This window comes from Saimiri boliviensis, chromosome 9 (genome assembly GCF_048565385.1).
Source record: "Saimiri boliviensis isolate mSaiBol1 chromosome 9, mSaiBol1.pri, whole genome shotgun sequence".
In the NCBI taxonomy this organism is placed as follows: Eukaryota; Metazoa; Chordata; class Mammalia; order Primates; family Cebidae; genus Saimiri; species Saimiri boliviensis.
This window is the reverse complement of record NC_133457.1, coordinates 62,455,671-62,475,719: the sequence shown is the minus strand read 5'-3', so window position 1 is coordinate 62,475,719 and position 20,049 is coordinate 62,455,671. Positions and strand designations below refer to the sequence as shown.

Sequence of the window (20,049 nt, the reverse complement as noted above, 5' to 3'; positions counted from 1 at the left end):
ATGTTCATCTAGAACATACGGTTTAGTAACCTACTCTTTTACATTCATATTTTATCCACTTTCTCATACAATAGAAATTGTAACGGCTGTAATACATGATTATTTCATTATCACATCTATTTTTAAAGAAACCAGGCCCAAATCTAGTTTCCATAACATGAAATTCTGATGAACAGGACCACAGAGCAGTGATTTTGATCAGGATTGTGCCTGTTAATAAAAGCTGGCTACTCCATGGCATGCACAGCTCCAGGATGGGAGATTAACTTCAACAACCATTCATTTAGTTTGGTTTGATTTTCTGCCAGTCTTATGACTGACTTGAAGCACGTCCTAGAACAGAGAATGTTATGTTTGGTGTCCAAGGAAGCAGCAAACTAGAGGAACCATCCCAAATTCTAGAAAAATAGAGCCAACAATCTTTTCACACCAAAGTTATCATTTTCTGAAGCAAATTTTGAACTAAAATGTTAAAAATGTCATGTAAGGTAGATTAAACGTCATATGGGAAAAATAACTTGTTAGTGCAACAAGGAAACTGAAAAGACAGATCTGTAAATAAATTTTCCTTTCCAGATTCTACAATGTAAATATCCTTCTGGAAGACGAACTTTAGCAAATTCATTGTCACTTGCTTCTGAAGTGTTTCCCAGGCATGTTAGTTATCAGCCACCCTGCCTCTAGGGTATCAAGGACAAATAAATGTTTCAGGTAGGCTGACAATAGGAAAGAAGTATAAGGACAAGAAACTACCTGCAATACCAGGTGGGAGTGTCCTAAAAAGTGATGTGCTGAAATACTGACCCTTCCAGCCGGTTAACTTTCAAAATCATGCATTTACTTTTCATGACATTCACCCATCAGTGCCAACTAAATATATGAAAGCCTGATGATTCAGGGGAAGAAAATGCAGTATTGTGTGTGGAACTGGAAGAGATTCAAAATGAGTGCCATGGCAACAACTAACTTCTTTTAAAAGCTTAATGCAAAGGCCTTTGAGTTAGTTGGTGTAGTAAGTATTGTGTTTTGACCATCAGTATCTATTTCCACGTTTTGGTGACAGTACTCCATTTTTTTCTTCTGGGAACCACTCCTCTTCTACAATCCATGCTCCTTGGGTGGACCAGAGGTAAAGCGTATGACTCAAATTTGGCTAATCATAGCACAGAATTTTCCTTGCTACAGTGATTTGTTAGAGGATGGGAAGGTAACCCATATTGATTCAGTGAATCTAGGAGCTACTGGAAAAGATCTCTCTCTTCCTGGACTTGGGACTGGAGTGAATATAGAACTAAAGTTTTTGAGAACTGTCTTGCTACCACGTGATTAAGTCTGCATATAAAGCCAATATGGAGAAGAGCTGCTTGGGGTTTTCTGTTCGTTTTAAGAGATGGGATCTTGCTATATTGCCCAGGCTGGAGGGTGGGGCTATTCACAGGCACAATTGTGTTGCTATATAACCTTGGACTCCTGGGCTCAAGCTTCCTGAGGTAGCTGAAACTACTACTACAGGCACAAACTTGGCCTGTCTCTACCTAAAAAAAAAAAAAAAAAATTACCTGGGCGTGGTGGTGCATGTCTATAGTCCCAGTTACTAAGGAGGCTAAGGTAGGAAGATCACTGCGGTGAGCTATGAGCATGCCATTGCACTCTAGCCTGAATGACTTTTTTTTTTTTTTTAAAAAGGAGAAAATTTGTTACCATGGTCACCAGTTTGATCTGGTCTCTATTACCATCCTATTACTATCCTTCCCGCTTGTCCTTTACTCTTCAGCCTTCTTACTGCTCCTCAAACATGGCAAGTACATTTTTGTTTTAGGGCCTTTGCAGTTGCTGTTCCTTTGCTTGAAATGCTCTTTTCCCAGGTATTTACACAGTTGGCTTCTCTTTCTTTAGATCACCTCATTAGTTCTGACTCTTCCAAGTGTTAAGTTCAACCATATGATCCTAATGTCACACAACTGATTGAGCCACACGAACCTAATGTCATTCTCAGGTCAAAAATTATTTTTAAAAATCAGTAATTTCAGCCAGGTGAGGTGGCTCACGCCTATAATTCCAGCACTTTGGGAGGCCAAGGCAGGCAGATCATGAGGTTAAGAGATTGAGACCATCCTGGCCAACATGGTGAAACCCTGTCTCTACTAAAAAAAATACAAAAATTAGCTGGGCGTGGTGGCGTGCTCCTGCAGTCCCAGCTACTAGGGAGGCTGAGGCAGGAGAATTGTTTGAACCCAGGAGGCGGAGATTGCAGTGAGCTGAGATTGTGCCACTGTACTCCAGCCTGGTGCCTGGTGACAGAGCAAGACTGTCTCAAAAAAAAAAAAAAAAAAAAAAAATCAGTAATTTCATAGGGTTCAGGCTAATAAAATAGCAACTCCACTCTACCCTTTCATTCTCACCCTGTTTGAATATTCTTACAGCACTATTATCTTAAATATTATTTGTATATTGTCTGTGTAAGATGCTCACAGATAGGGAATTTGTTGTCCACTGCCATGTCCTCTGCGTGTGGAATAGGATTTGGTCCATAGGAGGCCCTCAGGATGCATTTATTTAAAGAATGAGTAGGTATAAGGCCTTGAATGATGGACCCTTAGCTCTTCAGACTCATCTCACATTCTCTCATTTCAGTCCCTGGGACTCTGTTGGTTCCATCATGAAGCCCACATATGCTCTTTCTTGCTTTCCCCCACTTCTGCATGTAGTTTATACTCTGAGGCACTTTTTTTTTTTTTTTTGAGATGGAGTCTCGTTCTGTCACCAGACTGGATTGCAGTGGTGCGATCACAGCTTACTGCAACCTCCACCACCAGGGTTCAAGTGATTCTTCTGCCTGAAGCACTTTTAAATGTCATCTTGAAACACCTCTTCCTAGGAGAGGGCATTTCTGACACCTCAGCTTAGGTCAAGTCCCAGTGTTTTTACACCCTCATGGCAGCACATATCTACCTTTTGTAATACCTGTGTTTTGTGAGATTGTCTCCCTTAACAGTTTCACGAGAAAAAGAAAACAACTTTGTTTTTGCTTCCCCTCTGATGCCTAGCATTTGCAAATTACCTGGCATATAGTGAGAGCTTAACACTCATTAAAATATATGTGTCAACAGAAACTCTGGAATTCTAGCTCCTTAAGGGCAGAGATGCTGTTTTGCCTATGTTAAGTACCTAATTGGGTGCCTGATACATGCCAGATAAATGTTTGTTAAATAAGCTATAATACGAAGGACGTTTTATTACTCATTTATAGTAAGTATATAATACAGAAAAACCATTACTTTATCATCAGTGATTAGGCATTCATAATCACTAGCGGAGTAAAGGGTGAGTGCCGTGGGTAGGAGAATCCATGTAGAACCAGAATTAGCCATAAGTGAGATTTTGCATCATAACCAACAAACCACAGCATTCTTTTTTTTTTTTTTTTTTTTTTTTTTGAGATAGGATCTTGCTCTGTCACCCAGGCTGGCTTGCAGTGGTGTAGTCATGGCTCACTGCAGCCTTGACCTCCAGGACTCAAGTGATCCACCCACCTAAGCCTCCAGAGTAGCCTGGACCATAGGTGTGCACCACTACAATCTGCTTTTTTTTTTTTTTTTTTTTGGTAGAGACAGGGTTTCACCATGTTGCCCAGGCTGGTGGTGAACTCTTGGGCTTATGGGATCTGCCCGCCTTGGCCCCTCAAAGTGCTGGGATTACAAGGTGTTAAGCCACCATGCCTACTCAGTATTCTTGTTTTGACAGTTAGATGTTTAGAAACTTTTTTTCAAATCCAGTCAAATGAGGAGTCTTGTATTTCTGTTTTCCTTTGATAACAGTCCCTGAAAAAACTGCAGTGGTCAGAAAAAGTATTAAAATATATACATATAAGTTGTATAATTTTGCAGGTTTATTAGGGCGGGATGACATGGAACAGAATGACCAGAAAAAGCAACAACCTTACAAATTAATCACTTTCAATTGTGTTGACCCAGATAATTTTTTTTTTTAAATTGAGACGGAATATTATTCTGTCACCTGGCTGGAGTGCAGTGGCGCAATCTTGGCTCACTGCAACCTCTGCCTCCCGGGTTCAAGTGATTCCCCTGCCTCAGCCTCCTGAGTAGGTGGGACTACAGGTGCGCACCACCACGACTGGCTAATTGTTTGTATTTTTAGTGGATACAGGGTATCGCCATGTTGGCCAGGATGGTCTCGATCTCCTGACCTTGTGATCTGCTCGCCTTGGCCTCTCAAAGCGCTGGGAATTCAGGCATGAGCCACTGTGCCCAGCCTGACCCAGAAAATTTTAAAAATAAAACTGTAATTCAAGATGAGTACCAGGACAAGCTTATTAACATTTGCTGCCGGGTGCGGTGGCTCACGTCTGTAATCCCAGCACTTTGGGAGGCCAAGGCGGGTGGATCACACGAGATCGAGACCATCCTGGTCAACATGGTGAAACCCTGTCTCTACTAAAAATACAAAAAATCAGCTGGGCATGGTGGCACGTGCCTGTAATCCCAGCTACTCAGGAGGCTGAGGCAGGAGAATTGCTTGAACCCAGGAGGCGGAGGTTGCGGTGAGCCGAGATCGTGCCATTGCACTCCAGCCTGGGTAACAAGAGCGAAACTCCGTCTCAAAAAAAAAAGAAAAAAAAAAATTTGCTAATTTAGGAGAGGAAGGGCCAAGTCAAATAAAATAGAAATGAATTATTGCAAAATGGAAACTTTTTGATATAATTAAGCATAAAAAGAAATTAAAAAACTAAAGAAGACAGCAATATGTCAATTTCCTGGTTTTAATAAGGTATTATAGGTATGTAAGGTAGCAATGGGAGAAATCGGGCAAATACTACAGATGACCTCTGTACTATTTCTGCAATTTTTCGTGAGTCTATAATTATTTCCAAATAAAAAGTAAAAAAGAAAAAAATAACAACATGAAAAAAAGAAATCTAGGTGAGAACTTTTAGCAGGAGAACTTAAAACGAATATACAGTCAAAGACAGTTATATTGCTAGGTTTCCATTGGCTTGTAAGGAGTTAAATAAAATTAGAAAAACATTTCTAACACACATACAGAAACAATTGTGTGGTTTTTTTTTGTTTGTTTTTTCTTTTTTTTTTAGAGACAGAGTTTTCCTCTGTCACCCAGGCTGGAGGGCAGTAGCACGATCACATCTTACTGTAACCTTGACCTCCTGGGCCCAAGTAATTCTCCCACCTCAGTCTCCCAAGTAGCTGAGACCACAGGCACATGCCACCACACCCAGCTAATTTTTTGTAGAGATGAGGTTTCACCATGTTCCCCAGGCTAGTCTTGAACTCCTGAGCTTACGCAATTCACCTGCCTTGGAGTCCCAAAGTAGTGAGACTACAGGTGTGAGCCATTATGCCTGACCTGGACACACTTTACTAATAAAAATATTAGGCTTTCAAAAGTGGTATCAAAACATTTATTTCTTTTTTTTTTTGAGACGGAGTTTTGCTCTTGTTACCCAGGCTGGAGTGCAATGGCGTGATCTCGGCTCACCGCAATCTCCGCCTCCTGGGTTCAAGCAATTCTCCTGCCTCAGCCTCCCGAGCTGGGATTGCAGGCAGGCGCCATCATGCCCAGCTAATTTTTGTATTTTTTTTAGTAGAGACGGGGTTTCACCATGTTGACCAGGATGGTCTCAATCTCTTGACCTCGTGATCCACCCGCCTCGGCCTCCCAAAGTGCTGGGATTACAGGCTTGAGCCACCGCGCCCGGCCCAAAACATTTATTTCTTAGCCTCATCAATAAAAACTGTGAATTTGTTATGAAAGGAACAAAAATGTATACATCGTACTACCTCATCCCCCAAACTGTACAGACAATCGCAAAATTTTCCTTCATCTATTGATACAACCCCACAGAAGTCAGTCCTCACACACCTGGAGGCATTCCCATGTCAGAATATTCCAAAAAGATAAAGGAACACATATTCTTGGCAGAAAAAAACCACTTCATGTGCAGGGAAAGATAGCTCATGAAATAATTCATGGTGATGCATTTAGTAGGGCCAGAGAGAGTTCAAATTTTGGCTCTTCCAGCTACTAGTTTTGCTACCGTAGATATATCACAATCTCTCTGAACCTCAATGTCTTTGTTACTAAAGTGGGTATAATAACACCCATATCTCAGGCCGGGCGTGATGGCTCAAGCCTGTAATCATCGCAGCATGTGGGGAGGCCGAGGCCGTTGGATCAATGAGGTCAGGAGTTTAAGACCAGCCTGACCAACATGGTGAAACCCCATCTCTAAAAAAAAAAAAAAAAAAAACAAACAAACAACAAAACTCGTATCTCAAGGTTAGTCCTAATACTGGAAGAGATATTTAAGTTCCTAGCACAATGCTGTATAAATAGAAAGTGATCAGTAAGTCTTAGCTTCCTCTCAGTCCCAGTTTTCCCAGAAACACAATGCAAAATATTTCTGCTGGTTTGCATGAATCAAAACAAGTGGCAGAGGAGTAAAATTAAAAGGGCAAGAGAATCCAATGTATTATCTAGACAATTTTTTTTTATTAATTGTGCAGTTAATATTTAATACATATTGGGTTTGTTGGTATTATTCAGGTACTGCATCTGAATAGGTCCCTCTCCCTTTATTTTGTCTCCAACAAATTTGGCAAAAGATGTCATTAATCATTTTATTCAGATCATAACATGCCAAGGTAAAAATCATAGTTTTTTTTTTTTTTTTTTTTTTTTTTGAGACAGAGTTTCGCTCTTGTTACCCAGGCTGGAGTGCAATGGCGCGATCTCGGCTCACCGCAACCTCCGTCTCCTAGGTTCAGGCAATTCTCCTGCCTCAGCCTCCTGAGTAGCTGGGATTACAGGCATGTGCCACCATGCCCAGCCAATTTTTTGTATTTTTAGTAGAGACGGGGTTTCACCATGTTGACCAGGATGGTCTCAATCTCTTGACCTCGTGATCCACCCGCCTCGGCCTCCCAAAGTGCTGGGATTACAGGCTTGAGCCACTGCGCCCGGCCAAAATCATAGTTTTAATGTTTACTCACAGCTCTGAGAAAAATAGGGACATAGAAACAGTGAAAGCTTAAAGCATTTGTCTTTCAAGGCTGAGGGGTATAATGCCCTGTCTCTAGAAATTCTCTCATTAGTACCACAACGCCAGAGCCCATAACATAACCTGTAAGAGTGATCAAGCCTTCTGAAGTTACAGGGAAAGTGGACAGCACAGAAACAGCCCTTACAAGGCTTCAGAGACAGACACTCAACATGGACCTAGTGGGCTTATTCAGGGGGTTCTGAAATCTGCAGTCCCTATATGTAAAGTCTTGTTTAGGTTAATTTCATGCCTTTTTTTTTTTTTTTGTCAGGAGGCTCCTCAACTATCACTTCCTCCTGGAGGTCTTCTCTAGCCATCCTACTATCCAGCCAAAGAGGCCTCGCCCACAAAATCTTTTTCCTCATTCTCCGTTTCCTGCAAAGCCTTACTAAACCTGTGATTACCTTGTTTCTTTGCTTCAGTCCGTCTGTTCCATTCGAAGGTAAGCTTTCCAAATGCACGACTCTGGTCCTCCCCTAGTGCCTTGAACCTGGTGGGCCTCGATGGATACTTCCGGAATAAATGACAAGCCCGTGTCTCTCAGATTTTTAGCAGACTCCACAGCCCTCCCTGCATCCCGCCCCCCACCTCTCGAGCAAGCGTTCTTTCCCAGAAATAATTTTAAGGTCACGCGTTTTCATTTTCGAGATAAGGCTCTGGCATTTCGACCACACCCACCCTCCCTGCCTCCCTCGCGAACTCGTTTCCTGACACAGCCACTCCAGTCCCCTTTCCCACACCCACCAGGCCGCAGGGTTTAGAGGCAACCAGGGCAGGGGCAGCCTTGAACCGGCACACTTCTCAGTTCACATTACCGGCACTGGCACTGGGTCGGAGAGAGCGCAGGAACCGTGGGACCGAGAGGAGCCCCGCCGCCAAGGCCGCCTCAGGCCTCCGCCCCACGGGCAGCCGCGCCTCGCCGCCCTCCCTCCAGTTGGGCCCGAACGGCTCGCGATGGCGGAACAGGGAGGCTGGAGCACGGCCGCTTGGGGAACTTCGCCCGGCGGCCCAGGGCCCGGCTCGCCGCCGGACAGCCCCGGGTACTTGGCCCAGCGGGGTGCGAGCCCTGCCCGCGGCAGCGCCACTCCTGGGCAGTCGCGGCCACAACTGCTTCCGGGTGAGCGGGTCGTCGACCCCGGGGCCCCGCCCATCCTTCGCCTCCTTAGTCGGCCGCTCGGGCTGCGGCTCCTCCCGGGGCCGGTTCCCGCTGTCTCCGCCGCGGCGCGGAAGGCACTTCGGCGTGACCGACTAGCCGGCTGCCGGAGCCGAGAGCCGCCGCGTCCGTCCCCGCCCGCCTTGCCGGGGACCCGGGAGTGAGTCGTCAAGCCGCGCCCTTCGCCCCTCGCCCCGGCGGGCGCCGGGCGGGCGAGCAGCGCTTCGGCCCTTCCCGGACGGCGACGCCGTCACAGCCCGCGCCCAAACGCAGGTGAGGGCCGCTCCTGCCGCCGACCGGGAGGGAGCGGGGAGCTGGGGGCCTCCTTCCCGGCCCCCGCAGCCCCGTGGGATCCGCGCCGCCTCTGACCTCGGCTAGGGGGCCGGGCTTCCCTGGGGACTGGCCGGCCCCCGGCTGGCTCCCGGGCCGGGGTCGCCCCCTGCCTGCGGCGTTCTCTGGCGTCCAGTCTGATTTCTAGCGTTCCCCCTTCTTCCGCGCTGGGGAACGGTACGTGTTACTCCCACGGTCCGAGAAATGAAACTGGGCAGCTGTCCCTCCGTTTCGGGTGCCCAAGGCCCCTTCTCTTCCTCCCCAGACGCCACACTCCGGTTCTGTCCCGGGACGAGCACCCCAGGGAACGGGGTCGGGACGGTGTGGGGCGTAACATTTTTGGGGGAATTTGACTCCTTCCTCCTTGACTCTAGTTGGAGCGCAGGTTTAACAGGCGCTTGCTGGGTTAATACTTGACTCATAGGAGGCGTTATTGACACCTAGATTGTTAAGTTACGGAGCTCCGGTCAGCCCTGCCTGTGACTTACCAGCAGGATGCAGGAGGACCTAAGGAAACCCACTTTTTCTTTCTTAGAGGGAAAATGTTCAAGTGTTTGCTTTACTTTTTCCACCGTGGGAGATACAAATACAGGCTGCTGAGACATGGCTAGCTAGGTAAATACTGCTTCCTAAACTTTAACTGTTAGTAGCTGGTTTTCTTTCAGCTTCCATTGAATGATTCAGCGTTTCTACTATAAACAAAAAAATTGTAGAGTTGGTTGACTAAAAATGATACGTAAGCTAAAAATTAATAGTGGCTCTTAATTTTTTTATGTTGTCATAGTGGGAAGAGAATGTGGGTGCAGTAATGGAACAAGAGAGAGGGAGAGCAGGGTATGGATGGATAAGTTCTTAATCAGTGTTTAAAATAGTATTTTTACAAGATAACATTTTCATTTGGGGATAAATCTGCGTGAAAAAATGCAATTATTGGAGAATGCTGTGTTGCAAATAGAGTTAGTTGGCAGGGACTCCAAAGTTGTTGTGGTTTGAATATCTTGCAGTACTAACCCTGTTTAACCAACATCATGCTCTGTTTAACAGATACAGAGATAATGACCTAGTATTAGAATATACTCATGTAGAATAAGAATTTCGGAAAGTGTGATTCATTTCGAAGTTAGGTCACTCTGTGAATCATTGCTATGAATCTGAAAAGTGAAATAGAGGAAAGCTAAGTTCGTGTCTGCCTAATGAGTTGGTGTTCTTTACTCATTTTTTGGGAAGTGTGGTGTTATGTTTTGTTAGGTCTGTTGCTTCATATTTATAATCATGAAGAATGAAAATGAAATAAAAGGTAAAGTATTTACAGAATGCTGGAGTTTAGAATAGTTTGTTGGTTTTTAAGTGATTGCTGTGATTTTACTGCTCCCCCCGCCTTTTTTTTGCCAGATGTGGGAAGATAAATGAAGAGGTCTAGAAGTAAATGTCAGTGGAAAGGAGAGCTACCATCACTAAGGTACGAAAATGTTCACCGAAAGAATTTGCACTATGCAACATAGTCTTTTGAGTGGAAAGCATTACCTATTTTTGTGATTCTGTCTTTTAAAATGTAGAATGAAACTACGCTGAGTTCTTATTTGAGTTCTGTTCTAGAAGAAAATGTGTTTTGAAGTTGTGATTGGAATGGATTCACTTTAAACCAGAAATAACTTTTTATTGCTGAAATGTAATTTGGTCATTTTTCACTTTAAAAATGTTAAGTAAAATAAGGTTGAAATTAGAAAATTATCTTGATACCCTTAGCCTTGTTTCTTCTTTTCCTTCTCTTGGAGTTCACCTGCTTTTTACCTTGATTTTCCTTTGTAAAGAACTTTAGCTAGTGATAAAGTAATGCCAAGTCGGTCCTGTTGGTATAGCTTACTAAATTAAATTACTTTTTTCACTAAATTTTGCTGTCTTTTTTTACTTTGGCTATCCAGTATATTCAGAATGTTTCCTAATGTTGCTTTTGACTTTTGTCCAGCTAATAGTGACTTAAGAATTTCAGTTCCCTGTGAACAGAGATTCCCTTTTGGAAAATCCCTTATGGAAATCACCATAACTGAGTCTTTATAGGTAAATATGCAAGGGAAACTTTCCTACAGCAGGGTTTAAGTATCTCCGTAACGAAGGGACAAGGTAATATGGAGAATATATTTGGCAAAGTATCTGTGCCTCTCAAAACAAAAACAAGTCTTTATTAGAAATGAATTTAGCAAGAGGGAGGGAACAATTTCTTGCAAAACTCTTTGTGTATTGTTTACCCTGTTCCTAGTGTGAGAAGGAACAGAGTTGATCATATATAGAAAAAAATAATTCTTGCAGTGTCCTGGGAATGTTGATGAGGATCATTCAAAAGGAAAGAAAATTCTTCTGTCTTTGTCTTAGGATCATTATCCATTGCACCTGCAAAATAGAGGCTGTTTCTTAGCTTTTTACTTTTAAGTAGTTGCTTTCCGTCTGGAAAATCTAAATGGAAAGATGGTCCCTTACCCAGGAAAGTGTACTACTTTATCCAATTTGCAAATAAAGAATAGAATCTGTGATCATCATTTAAACCCCAACTTTTGAAGGCCAAAGCAGAAGGAATGCTTGAGTCCAGGAGTTCAAGACTAGCCTGAGCAACATAGTTTCTACAAAAAAAAATTAGCTGGTGGTCTGTGCCTGCAGTCCCAGCTGCTTGTGAGGCTGAGATGGGACCATCACTTGAGCTTGGGTGGTTGAGGCTGCTGTGAGACCTGAAAGCACCACTGCACTCCAGCCTGGGAGACAGGGTGAGACCCTGTCTCAAAAATAAATAAAACTCAACTTTTAAAACTTCAGAAGGAGGGAGTTGAGCAAAACTTACCTTCTGAACTTTTTGGCTTATAGTAAATTATTCTAGACTTCAGAGGAGTCAAACACTAGGCTAAAAACTGGGTTGATCACATGTTATACTTTTGTATTTGTTCCGTTATTTATTTTTATGGGGAGGTCAAGAAATAATTCCATTTCTTTTTTCTTTTTTAATAAGATAATTCCATACATAGGGAACATATGTATCCGTTTGTTTTAGCCTAGTGCTAGGGAGAACAATAGATAAAAGTAGAGATGATTAAGGAGGGGGAAGAAATGGCATTATAGAAGGAGAATGCTTACTTCATATGTTTAGTAGATGTTTATGGGACTTTAAAAAATTGATAAAACATTTAAAAATGTGGTATACGATGAAAAGAAAGTCTGCTTTCCGCCACAAACTCTCACCCTTTCCTTACCCCCACCCCCAATCCAAGCAACCAGTGTTAATGGTTTTTTTGTGTATCTCTTTCGAAATTTCTATCATATATACAATCACATATGTCTAGGAGAAATATACTGTGTCTTTCATTCTTTGACATATGACGATCTTTCTATATTTAGCACATAATTCTATCTCACTTTTTTTTTAAAAGACTGCAAGTCTTGTCTAGTGTAGATGAATCATAATTTATTCATTTTCCATTATTTATTTTACCATTTTCTATTGACAGACATTTAGGTTGTTTTTAGCCTTCTATAAACACTGCTATAATGAACAATTCATATATAAGTCTTTGAGCTAGTTAATAATGTATATAGAATGTATTTTCAAAGTGTGGCTGTAAGATTGGGACTGAAGTTATGAAAAGATAAAACGATCTCAATCCTATGTTGGGCTTTATTTATAATGGAATTTAGCTTATTTCTTGGGCTTGTGGAAGGGAAAGGAGCTCTTAATTACTATGTATTCTTTATGCATCCCGCCATTAAAAAATATTGCAAATGCATTTTATAAGGTACTTAAAAACATTTGAGTGTCAGGTGGTTAATTTTATTCTTACTGGTAAAAGTAGAAGTATTGTGGTTTGAAGACTGGTGCCGTCATATAGAAAGCATTTTTATTTGGTAATAGTTTTATAGTAGGTTGATTGTTTCAGAATTTTATGACCAGTATCAATTAAAAGCATTGTGTATAGTTTAACTTCTTGCCCCGTATAAGTTGGCTACTATGTTATTAGTCAGGAAAGAAGTAAATAATCTACCTTCTCTCTTCTGTGTTCCACCTCCTACTCTATTTGTAATAAAATAAACCTCTGTGGAGTTTGAGATCCAAAAATCCTTTTGCAAAGCAGGGTGCTATTGATGGATTACTTTCTCGAGACAGGAAGTAGGTACAGATTAAATCTTTATTCTGCAAAGTGTTTCTGAACAGAATAAAGGACGCTTAAGTTTTACATTTTGATGTTATAGAGGTTACTTATGGCCAGGAGGAGGTTCAGGATTCTTTTCCTTTTTGAAATGAGAGACACAGAGAAAAAAATTACACGCCAAAGGGCTACAGTTTGATGGAGTCAGAGGCTATGAGTGGCAGCTTCCCTGGCTTGTACCCAGGGTCTATTTTGAGACCTTGTCAAAGCTTGCCTGACAGAACCTACCACATAACCATAATCTAGCCTGGTCTGCTGCACGTCAGGAAGGCCTGCGGTTTAGGATCAGTGGCAACCACAGAAGGGGGAGTTATAAAGGACATTTTGCCTTTGGAAGATTAAGGCTAAGTTTTGGGGTGAACATCTACTTAGCCTATATATCCTGTGATCCAAGTTTTTTTTTTTTTTTTAAAGATGGGGTTTCACCATGATGGCCAGGCTGGTCTTGAACTCCTGACCTCAGGTGATCCACCCACCTTGGCCTCCCAAAGTGCTAGGATTACAGGCGTGAGTGAGCCACTGTGCCTAGCCAATGATCCAAGTTTTTTGCTGCCATCTCCTCCTTCCCTACTTCTTCCTTTTAATTGAGGAAAACTAAGGAGTAAAGGCTTTTTGTTTTTTTTGAGATAGGTCTTACTCTGATGCCAAGGCTGGAGTGCAGTGGTAGATCACAGCTCACTGCATTTTTGACTTCCTGGGCTCGGGTGATTCTCCCACCTCAGCCTCCCAAGTAGCTGGGGCTATATGTATGCACTACCACACAGGGCCCAATTTTTGCCTTTTTTTTTGTAGAGACGGAGTATCCCCATGTTGCCCACACTGGTCTTTAACTCCTGAGCTCACGTGGTCCTCCCACCTTGGCCTTCCAAAGTGCTGAGATTACAAGCATGAGCCACTGCGCCTGGCCAGGAGGAAAGTTTTTGGAAAAATAATCCACAAGAAAGTTTTTAGAGAATGTACCAGCATTGATGTTATCTTCTGGTTATATGAGAGTGTTTGCCAAGAATCAGTCAAATGTTTTACAACAGGGAAAAGGCATTATTGTTACTGGCATAGGGAGACCCCCAGTTAAAATAGCAGTCCAGTTCAGAACTCTTCATACTTGCCATTAGGGTCAAAAGGACTCTTGGAATAATGGACTATTTTACAGGATAATTTTGAGTTCAAATAGATACATTAACATCTTCCCAAGTTCTCATTCTGTTTTTCCGGTGGTACTATAGAGTATCATGAAGTCATGTCTTTTTTTTTTTTTTTTTTTTGAGATGGAGTTTCGCACTTGTTGCCCAGGCTGGAGTGCAATGGTGCGATATCTCGGCTCACTGCAACCTCCACCTCTTGGGTTCAGGCAATTCTCCTCCCTCAGCCTCTTGAGTAGCTGGGATTACAGGCACACGCCACCATGCCCAGCTAATTTTTTTGTATTTTTAGTAGAGACGGGGTTTCACCATGTTGACCGGGATGGTCTCGATCTCTTGACCTCGTGATCCACCTGCCTCGGCCTCCCAAAGCGCTGGGATTACAGGCTTGAGCCACCGCGCCCGGCCTTTTTTTTTTGTTTTTTAAAGACGGGGTTTCACCATGTTGGTCAGGCTGGTCTTGAACTCCTGACCTCGGGTGATCCGCCCACCTTGGTCTGCAAAGTGCTTTGATTACAGGCGTGAGCCACCACGCCCAGCCATGAAGTCCTGTGTTGAAACTCTTGGTTATTACCAGGTGCTCTCTCCTAGCATAGTTACCTCCTTGTATTATACGGTGTCTTATGAAAAGGCGTGAGCCACCACGCCCAGCCATGAAGTCCTGTCTTGAAACTCTTGGTTATTACCAGGTGCTCTCTCCTAGCATAGTTGCCTCCTTGTATTATATGGTGTCTTATGAAAACCTTGATGTTTTTTATTCTTAGTGAACGAAACACTTGAGTTTAAAGTTCTTTAACTGATGTCACTTCTTAGGCTAGAAAGCTGATAAAAAACTTAGTATTCCACCCTTTGACCAAGGTTCATGTCACCACATTCAGCTGCAGCTTTGTATTACAGTCAACATTGTTTGGAGAATCTAGCATACAAACTTAATTTACAATTGCAAGCCTGCAGATTGTTCTCTCCGGCCCCCACTTTTTTGTTTAGATTAGGTTGTGACTGCAGGAAACTTAGTTTTCCTTTGCCCTCAGTAATTGGGGTTGTTCACATTTATGATGATGAGGATGATGATGATGATGATGTATTTAGGATTCAGTGTGAGGAGAAAAAATAAACTAGTATTTTTGGTTTTTTTTTTTTTTTTTTTTTTTTTTTTTTTTTTTTTTTGAGACAGAGTTTCGCTCTTGTTACCCAGGCTGGAGTGCAATGGCGCGATCTCGGCTCACCGCAACCTCCGCCTCCTGGGTTCAGGCAATTCTCCTGCCTCAGCCTCCTGAGTAGCTGGGATTACAGGCATGTGCCACCATGCCCAGCTACTTTTTTTTGTATTTTTAGTAGAGATGGGGTTTCACCATGTTGACCAGGACGGTCTTGATCTCTTGACCTGGTGATCCACCCGCCTCGGCCTCCCAAAGTGCTGGGATTACAGGCTTGAGCCACCGCGCCGGGCTGTATTTTTGTTTTTCCTTATCAGTTTATTCCCATTATCTTGTTTTCCCTTTCCTGCCTCCAGGTTCCTTTCCTCCTCAGGGGGGAAAAAAAGAAAAAAGAAAAAGAAAATAAATAAGTAAAGAAAAGCAGAGAAAGAGAGAGTGGTAAAGAACTGGGAAAAGCCCTGGAATACATATCAGGATGCTTTCTCAGAGGTGGAATATTAAAATCTTTGTTAAAGAATCATGGATTATCTTTTTCCGTTGTTTCATTTTGAACCCTGTGTATCTTAATGTTCTTTCATTACGAACACCACATTTTTACCTGTTTTTGATATAACAGATATCTTTTTTTTTTTTTGAGACGGAGTTTCGCTCTTGTTACCCAGGCTGGAGTGCAATGGTGCGATCTCGGCTCACCGCAACATCCGCCTCCTGGGTTCAGGCAATTCTCCTGCCTCAGCCTCCTAAGTAGCTGGGATTACAGGCACACGCCACCATGCCCAGCTAATTTTTTGCACCTTTAGTAGAGACGGGGTTTCACCATGTTGACCAGGATGGTCTCGATCTCTCGACCTCGTGATCCACCCGCCTTGGCCTCCCAAAGTGCTGGGATTACAGGCTTGAGCCACCGCGCCCAGCCAGATATAACAGATATCTTTACTGCTTTAGGGAAGCGAATTAATTTTTGTTACGATTCTGAACATGTTGTTGTTCCATACATGCCTACTTTCCTAAGTAGAAATTATATTAACAGCTAGGAGCAATCTTGGCTTTCTGTTTTGTAAGTTAAACTGTACTATGTGCAGAGGATTAGGATGTTAAAATATGTATTTCCCTATTAAATGGCTTAAATCATGAACAAACTGAATATATAGCATTGTCATTTTATAAAAAGTAAGTATTCCAGTCAGGTGATCCAAGGATTATAGACTAAATATAGAAACAAATTCAGCTTTAGATTAGATGTTTTTTCATTGTCACAAATAATGCTGTATCTAGGTGAACAGTCAGAGAAATGAGAGGGCATTGTTCTCTTTGTCTTGACAAATTCATTCTTTGCAATCCAAATAAAGTTTGTTTTGTTTTTAAATTGTGATAAAATACAGATAACAAAATTTACTCTGTTGACCTTTTTAAAAAATGTTTGTTATTGCCAACATGGTGAAACCTCTACTAAAAATTACAAAAATTAGCTGGGTGTATGGTGGTGTGCACCCATAGTTCCAGCTACTTGGGAGGCTGAGGCAGGAGAATTGCTTGAACCCAGGAGGTAGAGGTTGCAGTGAGCTGAAATTGTGCCACTGCATTCCAGCCTAGCGACACAGCAAGACTGTGTCTCAAAAAAAAAAAAATTTTTTTATTATGGTAAAATACAGTCACGTGTTGCTTAATGGCAGGGATATGTGCTGGGAAATGTATCATTAGGTAATTTTCTCATGCAAACATCATAGAGTGTACTTACACTAATCTGGACAGTGTAGCCTCTACACACATAGACCGTATGTTATAGTCTACGGTTCCTAGGCTGTAAACCTGTGCACATGTTACTGTACTGAATACTGTAACTGTAGACAATTATAACACAATGGTAAGTTTTTGTGTATCTAAACATAGAAAAGATACAGTTAAAATATGATATAAAAGGTTAGAAAATAGGCCAGGCATGGTGGTGTGCACCTGTAATTCCAGGTACTCAGGAGACTGAGGTCTCACTTGAGACCAGGAGTTCTAGGCTGTAGTGTGCTATGAGCACACCTGTTAATAGCCATGGCATACCAGCCTGGGCAACACAATGATACCCCATCTCTTAAAAAGGGCACACCTGTATAGGACCGTTCCATTATAATCTCATGGGACCACTGTCAAATGTGTAGTCCATTGTTGACTGGAACATCGTTATGCAGCACATGACTATATATATAACATAAAATTTATTATTTAAACAATTTTTTAGTGTACGATTTGGTGGTATTAGGTACATTTACACTATTGTGTAACTATCACCTCTATCTGTCTTCATAACTTTTTCACCATCCCAAACAAGCTCTGCCCATTAAACAATACCACTTCATGCTCGTAGGCCTTGGTAACCATTGTTTTGCTTTTTGACTCTGAATTTGTCTACTCTAGGTACCTCATATAAATGAAGTCATGTAATATTTGTCTTATATGTCTGTCTCATTTGTCTTAGCATGATATCTTCAAGATTCATCCACGTTGTAGCATGTATCAGAATTTCATTTATTTTCAAAGCAGAATAATATTACTTTGATGTTTATACCATATTGTCTAATCATCTGTTAATAGTTGGGTTCTTTCCTTCTTTCTGCTCTTGGGAATAATGCCACCATGAATATGAGTATACAAGTATCTGTTCAAGTGCCACTCAGTTCTTTCGTGTATGTATCCAGAAATGGATTTGCTGCTAATTTGATAATTACCAAATTTTATTTGGTAATTCTATGTCTAATTTTTTGAGGAACCACCGTACTATTTTCCACGATGGTTGCACCATTTTACATTACCACGAGCAGTGCACAGTGGTTCCAATTTCTCAGCATCCTTGCCAACACTTGTTATTTTCTATTTTCTTATTGATTGATTGATTTTTATTTATTTTGAGACAGGGTCTCTGTCACCAAGACTGGAATGCAGTGGCCTGATCACAGCTCACTGTAGCCTTGACCTCCTGGGCTCAAGTAATCCTTCCTACCTCAGCCTCCTGAGTATCTGGGAGTACAGGTGTGCACCGCCATGCCTGGCTAATTTTTGTATTTTTTGTAAAGATGAAGTATCACCATGTGTCCCAAGGATGTTCTCAAACTCCTGGGCTCAAGCAGTCCACCAGCCTTGGTTTCCCAAAGTGCTGGGATTACAGGTGTGGGCCATTGTGCCTGGCCCTGTTTTCTAACACAACAAAAGTCTATTATTTTTAAAATAAAATCTCTAATAGGGTAGTATCTCACTGTGTTTTTGATTTGTATTTCCCTGATGATGAGTGATATTGCACATTTTTTCTTTCCCTCCCTCCCTTCCTTCTTTTTTATTTTTGGCTTTGGAACTCAGGCTGGAGTGTAGTGACACAATCAGTGTCTCACTATATCACTGCAGCCTCGACCTCCTGGGCTAAAGTGATCCTCCCAACCTAGCCCTTTGAGTAGAACCATAGGCATGTACCACCATGTTCAGCTGATTTCCTTTTTCTTTTCCTTTTTCTTTTTTTTTTTTTTAAAGACTGTGTTTTGCGCCGGGCGCGGTGGCTCAAGCCTGTAATCCCAGCACTTTGGGAGGCCGAGGCGGGTGGATCACGAGGTCGAGAGATCGAGACCATCCTGGTCAACATGGTGAAACCCCGTCTCTACTAAAAGTGCAAAAAATTAGCTGGGCGTGGTGGCGCATGCCTGTAATCCCAGCTACTCAGGAGGCTGAGGCAGGAGAATTGCCTGAGCCCAGGAGGCGGAGGTTGCGGTGAGCCGAGATCGCGCCATTGCACTCCAGCCTGGGTAACAAGAGCGAAACTCCGTCTCAAAAAAAAAAAAAAAAAATTAAAGACTGTGTTTCACCATGTTGGTCAGGCTGTTCTCGAACTCCGGACCTTGGGTGATCCGCCCGCCTTGGCCTCCAAAGTGTTTGGATTACAGGTGTGAGCCACCACGCCTGGCCCTCTATTTTTTTTTTTTTTTTTTTTTGAGATGGAGTTTCACTCTTGTTGTCCAGGCTGGAGTGCAATGGGGCAATCTCGGCTCACCACAACCTCTGCCTCTTGGGTTCAAATGATTCTCTTGCCTCAGTCTCTGGATTAGCTGAGATTACAGGCATGCGCCACTATACCAGGCTTAATATTTTTAGTAGAGACAGGGTTTTTCCATGTTAGTCAGGCTAGTCCTAAACTCCTGACCTCAGGTTATCTGCTCACGTTGGCCTTCCAAAGTGCTGGGATTATACGACCAGCCTCTTTTTTTTTTTGTAGAGATACATTGCTTAGGCTGGTATCCAACTCCTAGTTTCAAGCAACATTGTCCAGGCTGGTGTCTAACTCCAGGGATCAAGCAGTTCTCTTGCCTCGCCTCCCAAAGTGCTGGGATCACAGGCTTGAGCCACCACGCCCGGCCCAGTTTTTAATAGAGATGGGGTCTCACTATGTTAGCCAGGTTTGGTCTTGAACTCCTGACCTTAAGTGATCTTCCTACCTCAGCCTCCCAAAGTGGTGGGAGTACAGATGTGAGCCACAACACCCTGCCCAAAGTTTTAAATTTTGACAAAATCCAGCTTACCTTTTCTTTCGTTGCTTGTGCTTTTGGTATGTCCTAGATATCATCGCCAAATCCAGTATCATGAAGTTTTTCCCGTATATTTTCTCCTAAGAGTTTTATGGCTTTTACTCATTTGTTTAGGTCATTGATCCAGTTTGAGTTAACTAGAATTCTATATCGTGTAAGGCAGTGGTCCCCAACCGTTTTGGCACCAGGGACCAGTTTTGTGGAAAGCAGTTTTCCCGTGGATAGGAGTGGGATATAGTTTTGGGGAATAAAAAAGAAAAACCATTCAATTTCAGATGATCATCAGGCATTAGATTCGCATAAGGAACGTGCATCCTAGACCCCTTTCGTGCGCAGTTCACAATAGGGTTCATGCTCCTCTGAGAGCTGATCTGACAGGCGACGGAGCACAGGTGGTAATGCTCGCTCGCCCACTGCTCACCATGTGCTCTGTGGCCTGGTTCCTAACT

The 20,049-nt window shown here is 42.6% G+C and overlaps 2 protein-coding genes across 29 annotated transcripts in view; one reads left to right on the top strand and one right to left on the bottom strand.

Moving 5' to 3' along the window:
- The window catches only part of GOLGA4 (golgin A4), a 148,562-nt gene extending 140,404 nt beyond the window's left edge, over positions 1–8,158 (bottom strand). Inside the window, exon 1 of the mRNA XM_074406004.1 lies at positions 7,483–8,158. The gene's annotated coding sequence lies outside the window, so the exon portion shown is untranslated. The remainder of the gene's footprint in view (positions 1–7,482) is intronic.
- Positions 8,159–8,202: 44 nt separating this feature from the next.
- The window catches only part of LRRFIP2 (LRR binding FLII interacting protein 2), a 137,130-nt gene continuing 125,283 nt past the window's right edge, over positions 8,203–20,049 (top strand). For 12 of the 28 annotated variants that reach the window (XM_074406019.1, XM_074406016.1, XM_039461901.2 and 9 more), the window contains exons 1-2: positions 8,205–8,504; positions 9,954–10,020. The gene's annotated coding sequence lies outside the window, so the exon portion shown is untranslated. The other 16 variants (XM_039461912.2, XM_039461910.2, XM_039461907.2 and 13 more) reach the window with 7 other exon arrangements.